This window comes from Macrobrachium rosenbergii, chromosome 20, assembly GCF_040412425.1.
Source record: "Macrobrachium rosenbergii isolate ZJJX-2024 chromosome 20, ASM4041242v1, whole genome shotgun sequence".
NCBI lineage: Eukaryota > Metazoa > Arthropoda > Malacostraca > Decapoda > Palaemonidae > Macrobrachium > Macrobrachium rosenbergii.
This window is the reverse complement of record NC_089760.1, coordinates 29,432,501-29,445,000: the sequence shown is the minus strand read 5'-3', so window position 1 is coordinate 29,445,000 and position 12,500 is coordinate 29,432,501. Positions and strand designations below refer to the sequence as shown.

The window sequence follows — 12,500 nt, the reverse complement described above, 5'->3', positions numbered from 1 at the left end:
TATAAATTTTTTGCACAATGCAAAACTAAGACAAGTTGCCTTTCCTATGATATAAAATTTATTGCTATCCATGCCAGCCACTACAAAGTTATTCATATTACCTTCGTTTTTAGCGGTAAGGGTACACTGTATGTGCTAAAAATGAAAATACTTGAATAATTACCGGTATATCCCTGTAAGTTTCTGTAATTGTTTTAATATTTTAATTTTTAGCATGTATATATATATATATATATATATATATATATATATATATATATATATATATATGTGTGTGTGTGTGTGTGTGTGTGTTTTGTGTGCATGTACGGTTATGTGTGTATATACATGCATATGTATGTATGTATATACACACATACCCATACACACACACAACACACATATATGTGTATATATATATGTATATGTGTGTATGTGAGCGAGTGTGTTCTGTGTGTATGTATGGGTATTTGTGTGTATATACATACATACATACATACATACATATGTGTGTATATACATACATACATACATACATACATATGTATGTAAATACACACATACCCATACATACACACACAACACACACATACAGTATATGTGTATATATAGATATACTGTATGTATATATATATATATATATATATACATGCTAAAAATTAATATATTAAAATAATTACAGATATATTTATATATGTACATACATATATATACCCGTATTTATTCAAGTATTTTAATTTTTAGCGCAGAGGAAATACAAGAAACCATTTTTACCTTTACCTAAAACCTATTTAATCACATTTATCAACAGACAGGAAAGCACTGACCTTAAACAAGTAACGTACTTGATGCACATAATACACCTGACATATTTAAAGTAAGACGCATTTACAAAATGAACATCAAGCTTCTGCGTAAACACAGCGTCAAACTTTTAGCTGTGAGCTCGGGTCTTTTATTTTGGTCAGCTCGGGTCAATCTGCTTCGGTCAGCATTGGCATCAACGAAACCTCATAAAAAAAACGTCGTAGAACGAAGCTGTCATTTCTAGCCACCTGTTACGTATTACGACCGATGGCGACAATTGGCCCATCGCCGTAAATCGTGCGGCATGACCTGTCATCGCGACAGGCAATTGACCGTAATGCGTCAGAATGCCAGTATTAGCCGTAATGCCTGTAATCTGGAAAGGAAATTTACTAGGTGTGCGAACGGCTAAAGAATTGTTCCGATAAACTGAATGATAACCATTCATTCCTTAGATTTAGAATGCGCAAAAATACATAAAAATCTCTTGGAACAGAAGTGATTGTTCATTAACTTGCGATCCGAGCTTCTACACCATAGAATGGCCATAATTAAAAAATCGATCATTCTTACAATTCAGAATGCGCAAAAATAAAAAACTCTTGGAACAAAAGTAATTGTTCATTAACTTGCAATCCGAGCTTCTACGCTATAGAATGTCCATAATTCAAAAATCGAAAGAAAAACAAATAAAGATAATTTAACAAAACCTAAATTTCATACAAAAGGATGGACAATAATGTTTCGTATTCACTACCGATAAAAATAGGGGACTGAAAGTGAATCTGGGAGTAGCAATTGACAATTGTCTTCCACTATCTCTTGTATAACTTATGAATAATATGTGAATTACGTGAGAACCAAAAGGCAATTTCAGTGATAAATTACATTCATGGGTCGAGGAACATTACGTGGATCACCCATATATATCAGTCTGAGAATTTATTATTCAATATGAGTCCCAATGATAAATACAGAGAGAGAGAGAGAGAGAGAGAGAGAGAGAGAGAGAGAGAGAGAGAGAGAGAGAGAGAGAGAGAGAGCACTTTTGTGTGATATACCTTCGATGAAATTAATTAAAAAAGCACACAGGATACTGCGTGGAAGCCCCGAATTCAGTGTCAACCTATCTGACCACTCATGCAGGAACTTAACGCTTTCCTCTGTATTAACTAAAGTATTTCAAGCGATTTTTTTAGATGAGGTTTGTTATCACTGTGAGGTAATATCCACTTCCATACATTTCCTCATAGGACCGAGTTTTGGGTGCCATATCCTTTTCAGCCTTCTCATTAAAAAACAAACATTGTAATGACAACAATAATGATTTAGCATTCCAATGTTCGATATTATTCACAAATACCGACATGAAAACAAAGGAACAAGAAAGTGGTAATGAATAAGGGATTCACAAAGAGAGGTTGGAACAGTAGAAGAGGAATAACATTGCAATAGCTAAATAAATGAAAAGTTATACGTAGGAAGGAGCTAAGTGGAAGGATATCAACGCTCAAACTTTCTGCTAAAAACACCGCACTTAAGATTGTTTCCTTTTTTTAATTTTGTAATGCAGAGAAAATTATCTCAAAAGAATGACAAATGGAAATATTAGGCTCCCTTTACAGAGGAACGAAATTCTCTCTCTCTCTCTCTCTCTCTCTCTCTCTCTCTCTCTCTCTCTCTCTCTCTCTCTCTCTCTAAGAACAGCAAATTCCATTTCTGATGGTTCAGAGACTGGACGGGTATGGCTGCTCAAAGGTAAGAATGGTGTGTGTTGATAGATTTTTCTACAATATCACAAACCCGTCTCGTGAGAATGACGGAAGATTCCACCTTCAGGAAGTAAATTATAAGTAGAACTCCCAAACGCACGGACAGGACTTGTGAGAAAAAACGAGCAACTTAATTTCAAGCTCGTTTCGGGCAAAATTAGCTTAAAAACCATGGTGATGCCTACTCATGTTACACCGACCTATCATCACCAGTATCACCTTCAACAAAGATGTTTCTGAAACACATTTTTCATGACTATGGAATTTTACTACAAAAAATAACCTACACGGTGTGGACTCTCTTATGACTGGGAATGCCAGTAATGATATAGAATGTTTTGGTAGAACCCGTTACAATACCCTACTTCTTCTTCTTCTACTTCTTCTTCTTCCCGAGATAGGTAAGAAGATGACACCAAACATCATATTTACGATAGTGACGTGCGCATTACTTCGTTCCTCTTTCGCGCAGTGGCCGAAAGGCTTTCAAATCGATGCCCAACTTGAACCAACGGCTTTAATTCAAAGGCAGACTATAACCAAAGACTTTCATTCAAACACTAACTATAGCCAAAGACTTGAATTCAAACGTTAACTATAGCCGGAGGTATAATCTGCATTAATATAATAATATCTCGGGACACCGTAAGTAGCCAGTTGCTTTTGCTCTCGGGCCAGGGTGGTGGTTCTCACTTGGAACTTGCTTTTGGAAACCTGCCCATTACTGCGTAAAGATTACATTCTTCCTCATGATTCTATATTTTTCCGTTTATCAATTTCAATGCCTGTCAGTCATCCATATGTTTTGCTGATGTTATCTCCAATAGGCAAAATGAACAGTGGAGGGAACCTGTTCTTTGCCTCTTGTTTCACCCAGACCAAAATATTTGGGAAAACAAGTAAAGGTCACACAGCCTCCGTTTCCTTCAATCTCATAATAGGAAAATATTTTGGCAATCCTCATCTCCCTTCACGCTCCAAGCAAAAGTCAGAGGGATTTGGAGAAGAAATCTGTTGCAATGTTATTTGAAAAAATTATGTTATTTTTAAGGTCTAACAAGATCCATATTCGATCAACATAAATACCGTGGTTCCCCATATTTCTTAAAGCATTTAATCAGCTCGTTTTCATTGCAGTAAGTAGCTCATGCGCAGGAAATATTTCAAAACCTTTGCATTAAGAGATGAGGGATCTAATGCTGCCAAAACGGTGGCGACTGTTCGGAAGGTTTTCTGTACCAAATAAGAAATAATATTAATGACAAAAGGGTGCAAGACCTTTCGTTCTACCACTACGTTATGTTGATGTTACCAACCTCACACCTGAAACCTTTTTCATTAAGACAAACTGCCTGGAGAGATAATTTCCTTTTTCCCATCAATGAAAGTTATTGTGGATCATCTTCGGACGTTTTCCATTTTAACAATTCTACAGAATTTTTATTTCATTAAGGAACTCTCACGGTCATCGTTTGTGTCTGAATCTCTTATGGCAGTGTTTGCTACTCTTCTCGTATAGTCAGCATCTTCACACAGTGTGTCAATGGTCCCCCGTTTTCTTTGTTGTGATACTCGAAAAAGTCCTTTTGGCAATGTTATGGATCATCATGTTCAAAAGCGTCATGCTTGTGAGTTCGGATTTATCAAGATAAATTCGTATTTTTTTTTTTTTGGTTTTGAGTATTTTGCTGAATTTATTTGTATTTTGTTTATTTCCAGTTCTTATTTCATTTGTTCGCTTTGGTTCTATTCTCTTCTCCGAAAGCTTGCTCGGGAAGTTAATGGCCTTTTAGCTCGTACCAAAAGAATGTGAGTTCATTTTTGAATAACAATAAAACTATGAACTTGAACTCATCGAGTAACCAGAGCACTTTCATTTTTGCCGTGTTTTGACTCGCTTGTGAGTTATTTTCAAACTTCATAAAGAGTTCACGTTGAAAAATGCAAGAGTAAAATGGCATAAACATCATAAAAGAAAACAATTAGTCTAAAGACGATTCGAAGTGTTAAGAAAATTTAAGTAAAAAGAAAGAACAATTGGATACGGTGCAACCAACGACTAGGAACGAAAAAAAATTTTTAAAACAAAAGCATATCCAAATATATTCAATCTTTGTTTTATTCAACCTTTGTGTTATACCTTAGTTTTTCGTTTATTCGTTTCTTCATTTATCGCTTTATATATTTCACTATTATTCGTTTTTATTTCAGTTTTCATTTTTAGATCAAGTCGTCTGGAACGTTTCAGAGATACGTCATAAACATGGCGAACGCTAACGAATTTTCTTCTTAGAACTTTTCCGTGCAATCAAGCCAGACTGCCCAAAGGCTGTCGGTGCCCTGAATGTTAAAAAACAGAAGCTTTTGTCGTTGGTATCACAATTATTATACACTTTCATCCACCATCACTTTGGCTTTTAAAAGAACTGGTGTCTGAATCAACGCCGAATTCTTGTAAACAAAAGACTTGATGCGGCGTCAAAAAGTGAACGTCATTCCTTTTAACAACTAGAGCGCAAAGTTACGTCGATGATGTATTTTACGAATTTGCTGTGCAAAGGCCGACGGGGTAGGAACACGAAGCCCCCTTCTTGTCCAAGACTGAAGCAGATATGGGAAATGGGGACCTGGTGTTGTTACAGGGGAATATAAAATTTAGGCCGAAGGCCAGCGCTGGGACCTATGAGGTCATTCAACGCTGAAAGGGAAATTAAGAGTAAAAAAGTTTTAAATGTCTAACACGGAAGAAAACCTTGCAGTTGCACTATGAAACAACTGTTAGGAGATGGTGGAAGGTAAGATGAAAGAAAAAGAATATAAACGGAGGTAGTGTAAATGGCATGAAAGGGGTTGGGGGTAGAGGCCAAAGGGACACTGCAAAGAACCTAAAGTAATGCCTACAGTGCACCGCGTGAGGTGAACTGACGGCACTACCGCTCTACGGGATAATCCGAATTAATGAAACAAGTACCAGAATGGCATCTATGGCAAAAGGCAGCAAGGTCACTTCTTAACAGATTGAACAGAAAGAAATATGGTCAAGGTGTCTTGGAAACCGTCTTTCATTCAGTCCTGAGACGAAAAGTGGAGCAAAGAAGGAGGCACTTATCCCAACAATATACCAAACTGGGGCGAATAGGTCATAGGTCATGACACTTTAGCAACACGGCTGAAGACCAGAACTTCTGGCATGTTAACAAAATACCAAACTTGCTGGCAACAGATTTAACATTTTGAACTGTCTGGTCTCTCACAGAAATGTTTGCAGGAGTCTGAACATGGATGGGGTATTCACCGTTGCTAGATATTCAAAGGCGCTAAAGTATATATTACGAGCGTTACCAATACTACTGCTGCTGCTGTTGTTGTTACTACTATCTGCTGTTACAGTGCCAGGTAAATAACAACAAAAACAATAATAATAATAATAATAATAATAATAATAATAATAATACTAATAATAATAATAACTTGGAAATATAAATGTCGGTTCTAATTAAACCAATAATAATAATAATCATCATCATCATTTTTAATGTATCATAAACGAAGTTTTAAAATCATACCAATAATAATAATAAGAACAATAAAAAGAAAAGAGAACAATATGAAGGCAATGAGGTCAACAAACCCCCCAATCATCGTTAATTACTCTCCACAGATTACGTCGCAGACGTACACGAGAAAGGGTACGTTCAGTACGTCTCCTGGTGTCCACAAAATGCGTGAAGGTCAAATTTTATATTTGGACATGACTAGTATTTAGCTCGTCATTACGTCGACAATTAAGCACGATGCTGAAATACTGCAGCTGTCTTATCACTAAAATAATCTATATATTAATAAAATCCGAGTGGATCTTTCTTGTTTGTCCGCCCCAGGTGGGGACGGGGTAGGTAGGGGACCTGGAGGGTAGGGGAGACATAACACATCCACCCTCCTCCAGAAAAACTGTTTGTCCGCCCCGGGTGGGGTCGGGGTAGGTAGGGGATTTGGAGGGTAGGGGAGACATGATACATCCACCCTCCTCCTGCAAACCTGTTTGCCCACCCCGGGTGAGGCGGGGTAGGTAGGAGGTTGGGAAGGTAGGGAGACATGACACATCCACCCTCCTCCAGCAAACCTGTTTGTCCGCCCCGGGTGGGGTCGGAGTAGGTAAGGGATCGGGAGGGTAGGGGAGACATGACACATCTACCTTCCTCCAGAATACCTGTTTGTCCGCCTCGAGTGGGGTGGGAATGGATAGGGGATTTGGAGGATAGGGGAGACATGACACATCCACCCTCCTCCTGCAAACCTGTTTGCCCGCCCCAGGTGGGGGCGGGGTAGGTAGGAGATCGGGAAGGTAGGGGAGACATGACACATCCACCCTCCTCCTTCAAACTTAGTTTGTCCGCACCAGGTGGCAGCGGGGTAGGTAGGAGATCAGGAAGGTAGGGGAGAAATGACACATCCACCCTCCTCCAGCAAGCCTGCTTGCCCGCCGCGGGTGGGAGGGGTAGATAGTGGATCGGGAGGGTAGTGGAGACATGGCGGGCAGCGCCGGGTTCCAGCACAGCGCAGCGCTCCATCAAGCTCGTATATGGAATATAATACGGGATTAAAATGTGTTGCTACGTGATGAAAATCGAGGATATTAAGGAAAAATTAGAGTAATTCTGAGCGTATTGTAATGAACGTAACCTATACGGTACTACATCCACACAGATTGGTCGAACGACTAATATTGCATTTTTAAACAGAATTAAAAATCGACAGGACGAGTAGATTAATATCCTATTTTGGTCCAGGGCAGAAGGAAAAATAGATCTCAAGCAGGGAAGAGAGCAACAGACCCGCAACATCAAAAAGGAGGATTATAGTAATTTATCTTTTCTAATAACTGACGTCCTCTTTTTGTATTTTCTATGATCTTCTGTAATTTCTTTCAAATGAACACCTTATTCTTTGGAAGCTTGAATTTCGAGTCTGTGGCCCCTGTAGGACTGTTCCATATGAATCTGGTTCGTCATCTAATAATAATAATAATAATAATAATCCACCGAAATGTGAACATTGGCCAATTACTGACCGATATTGACGTGCAAGAAAGGCAAATTATAAGAAAAATTTAAAACTAATATAAAATCAGTCATCCTTTTTCATCAAAATAATAATAATAATAATAATAATAATAATAATAATAATAATAATAATAATAACAGAAAGATAAACAACAAAAACAGCATAGTACTCAGCATTCCCGTTCCCGCGACGGACCAAACAACAGACCGGAGAAAAGAAGAAGACCACAGACACCAAATTAGTCAAAGACCGATTACAGGTGATTGCCGATCCTCAGAACGCGTCAGTAAAGCATGACGCAACACCAGGTGTCAGAACTTCATTGAAACTGAGAATGGTTTTTCTTGGAATGAGTGTGTCACTACTCGAGTTCCTTTTGGATAAAGACAATAATCTGGTTCAGGCCCTTATGAAAAAAATGGGAGGATACACTGAAGAAAACATCGAGTCAAATGCCTTGGAGTACAAGGTATTTTCGTCTACACTGATTTCTGTATGTCATATCTATTTGCACTATAATAAGAGAGACAGAAAGAGAGGGACCACTCAAGATGATCATAAATAAAAAAAAATATCCCCGTGCAAAAACAGATGAGAGAGAGAGAGAGAGAGAGAGAGAGAGAGAGAGAGAGAGAGAGAGAGAGAGAGAGAGAAGTACTCTTAACGATTTCATTACTAGAAAAAAGATAATCGCTGTCCAAGAAAGTGAGAAGGAGAAAGACAAAGAACTCCAAAGTCGCCCCAAAAAAAAAAAAATATAGCCGGTCACAAAAAATTACAAAAAAATTAATTACATAAAAAAAAATCCATTCCTGTAAATCTTCGTAACATCACAAGTAACTCCATACTAATAAAAGGCTAAGTCAGCGAATTTCCAAACACTCAAACAATCGTCCACGATGAGCAGCTTCCATCGTTTACGACCCTTGTTTTTGCACCAGCGGAGGTGAGAACGAGGTCGAGAATCCAGACATTTATTCCATCTTATGTTCTGGCTGCAAGAAGAAGAAGAAGAAGAAGTGTCTCACTCGAAATCCATCACTTGCGACTCATTCAGTTTTTTGTTTAGTCATTCCCTCCGCATGGATTCTGCAACTCGTGTGTCATTAAATCTTTTAAAACGCATCTTTTCTTACGATGCAGAACTTGGAGAACTGGTGTTGGGAACGTGCTGCTGTTGAAATTCTCCTTTTATTTTGGAAGAATTGTTTTTGAAGAAATTAAACTTATGGTAACAGAAAATTAAGACGACCAAAATTTATGAAATCGAACTGACGATGGAAGTAGTAAAGAATTTGTACTTTAGTTTTAAGGGAACTATTAATTTTAACATCAAGAAATTATAGAACTAACTAGAATTTACTTCAGAAACACGCTTATATCTTTGTGTAAAAGTCCGCGGTCATGTATTAAGCAGCAGTTTATAAATGTCCACTTTATTTTACGACTATATGAACGGTAAACCACTTCAACTGCAATGATTCGCTGCTCAAGTTGACAAACGTCAGCACGTACATTAATGAAATCAACACACTGCAAAGTCGTGGACTTTTTATCTTCATAATGAATGCGGGAAGTGAATCCACTGACGGCTTGTTTCTCTCGAACTGCGTAATCATATTTGTAGTTTTGTCTCGACGAGACCCTCAGAGACTTAATGGTTAGACAAGAAACAAAATTACGAGATATGTCCACCACTTCCTATCTAATGCACAAAAGGAAAAACCCCTAATCACAATACAATGTCCAAATCACAGCAGTAATGTCATCGCAGCAAAGGTACTTGTTAGAATAATTAGTGAAAAGACACGAACATGACTTACCATTCCTTCCGCGTTGACTTCAGGGCGATACGATGACCAAGTACAGTCGCCGGCTGCCTGAACAACCTGCCAAGGATATTATAACGAAGCCCAGCAATCATACCCGTAGGCGTCCTGCGTGTCTGTCCCCCGGGTGGTTTTTTAATGGCGGCCCAGCCTTCCTCCTCGGGCCGCGACTGGCCTCAAGCTCCGACGTCACCGTGGCTGGCTGGTTGCCTTCCCCTCCAGTCCTTCAGCAACGTAGGACTTGCCTGGAAAGAGACAAAAGGATTGTTGGAGGTAATAGGATAAAATGGTAGAAAATTGAGGTCGATCGGTGTTCATGTTGGACATGCAATTTACTCTTTCATATTGATAGTATTCCTTGCATTGTCCTATTCACAGAGCTGTACTTAACCTTTTAGACTGAATAAATTCCATTTTGGAATTGCAGTCCATTACTTATTCCATTTATACTCAAGTGGAGGCAACTGCCAAACGTGTACCTCAATAAAGAGAAACAAAAGAAGTGTGACTTTATCAGTTTGCGCTTCGTAACTTTGAATTAGGCTCAGTAATCGACTCGGAAGCTTGTTCAAAGACTAACAGAAATGAATGAATATGATAGAGTTGCGTCGGATAAACAAACTTCTTATCAATCATAGCCACATTTAGATATATATATATATATATATATATATATATATATATATATATATATATATATATATATATATATATATATATATATATATATATATATATATATATAATATATTGGTCAACTCCTTTTTATTCCTTCCTCCAGTTTATGACTATATATATATATATATATATATATATATATATATATATATATATATATATATATATATATATATATATATATATATATATATATATATATATATATATATATAGGATAAGTTTAGGGTTGGGGTGCTGGCAAAGCCTAATTTTGGAAGAGATAATTTTGGGCTTCTTGATCAAGAGATCACTCAGCTCACGTTTGCCATGTCCGTGGGTCGCTTCTGTTCAATTTGTTACATATGGGCACCAGGATCTTCTGTTCAATTTGTTACATATGGGCACCAGGATCTACTGAGGTCAGGAAGGCTATGGGGCTAGCAACCTCATTCCCAAAGGCATTCCCTCTAAATGAAAAAATCTTTACGATGATATATATATACATATATATACATACATACATACATCATTATATATATACATATATGTATGATATATATGTATATATATATGTATATATATATTAATTCACTTACGTAAGAACTACATGAACTCCGCATGAGCGAAATAGTTTTCTGAGAAGATAATAAATCGCATAATAATTAGAACATCCCTAATTTAAGTAATTCTAAGTGGCACGGCATTTCCGAGGAACAAAACGAGCATTTATGGTCAAAGAAACGACTAAATATACCCATGACACAGACATACATACATATATACATACATACGCACACACAAGCACACACACACACACACACACACACACACACATATATATATATATATATATATATATATATATATATATATATATATATATGTATATATATATATATATATATATATATATATATATATGTGTGTGTGTGTGTGTGTGTGTGTGTGTGTGTGTGTGTGTGTGTATACCGGTATGTAAATATATGAGTGTGTTTTGTGCGTGTGTGAACTGTGATCTACAGATTTTATTGTCTGAACTTATCTTCAGACTTATAAAGGTTAAATAACAAGGCCAATATGGAAGAAAGTCCATCAATTCTTTCGGTCACGGATCATAAAGTAATAAATATGTAGAAGATCAAGGTTCACCATCACTGTTGTTCAGTGATTGACGAATCTACATTCCGGTCACACACTCACATTCACTTTCCACCTCAATAAACATATTATCATTATTAGCTCTCTGGCCTCAATCTTAAACGTTCATAAACATCATATCATTATTAGCTCTCTGGCCTCAGTCTCGTACACTCTCACTCACACAGGATCACTCAGGTTCGTTGCAAGGGTCGGTGATGGTCGGGGTACCCAATGTGCCAACTCGTTCAGTATTTTATTAGTGGTTACCAATCCAAGTTCTGACCAGACCCATTTTGTTGCTTGACCTTTACTGATCGAATAAGTGGTGTTTGTTTAGGCGTTGTTATTAAATAAGTTGAGGCCTTGATTTGGCAATCAATCCATCTCTTCATCCCGGGGTCTGCTAATTATCTGCGTTAATTTTGAATGAAATAAAAAAAACTTGTTGTCCATGACGTTAGCAAAGACAGTTTGTGAAAATAAATAAATTAAGGGCTATAATTATTATTTGAATTAATTTTTTAATTAAATAAAAGACATTTTATACAAAACGTTGGCAAAGACATATTTTAAAAATAAAATACACACACACACACAGAGAGAGAGAGAGAGAGAGAGAGAGAGAGAGAGAGAGAGAGAGAGAGAGAGAGAATGTTCATCACGTCCCTCTCGCAAAAGTTGCACATGGAATGAACTTGTATATAAATACTAATTCCCCGACGGGTGGAATTAGCTTACGTGCCAACAAAAACACTACATTCCGACCGTTTTAAAGATTAACCTTACAAGAGCAACTTATACCTCTGCGAAAGGCGACACCTAAAATACATATATATCATTGTCAATAACACTCATTACGACAAATGACGTTCTGGCATTAAGACCTTGATTTAGCGCTCACTGCTCGCATACCGTAAGTGGCCACCGTCTAACTGTGATGGCCAAAGAGTGCAATATCGCCTCAGGTCACTTTATTCTTGGTTGATACGAATGTCACACCTGAAAAAAAATGTCCGTGAAGACTTTTCAACCGACGGAAAGTTCGCTTTGTAACAAATACACGTTAGGTGCTGAGACAAAGACCAGTTTTTCGGTTTTTTGTTGTATATTACGGTGCTGCGTTACACTTTGTTATGCGGTTAGCAGGAATGCATGCCGTTTTACTTTTCTATAAGGAATTTAACGATGTGACTTGCTCACTGCATTGAAAAACATAACATTGTTGAAAACATGATAACTGGGGGTGACT

The 12,500-nt window shown here is 37.4% G+C and overlaps 1 protein-coding gene across 1 annotated transcript in view; it reads right to left on the bottom strand.

Moving 5' to 3' along the window:
• LOC136849188 (uncharacterized) overlaps positions 1–12,500 on the bottom strand; it is a 251,191-nt gene that overhangs the window by 178,722 nt on the left and 59,969 nt on the right. The window contains exon 2 of the mRNA XM_067122311.1: positions 9,446–9,696. The gene's annotated coding sequence lies outside the window, so the exon portion shown is untranslated. The remainder of the gene's footprint in view (positions 1–9,445; positions 9,697–12,500) is intronic.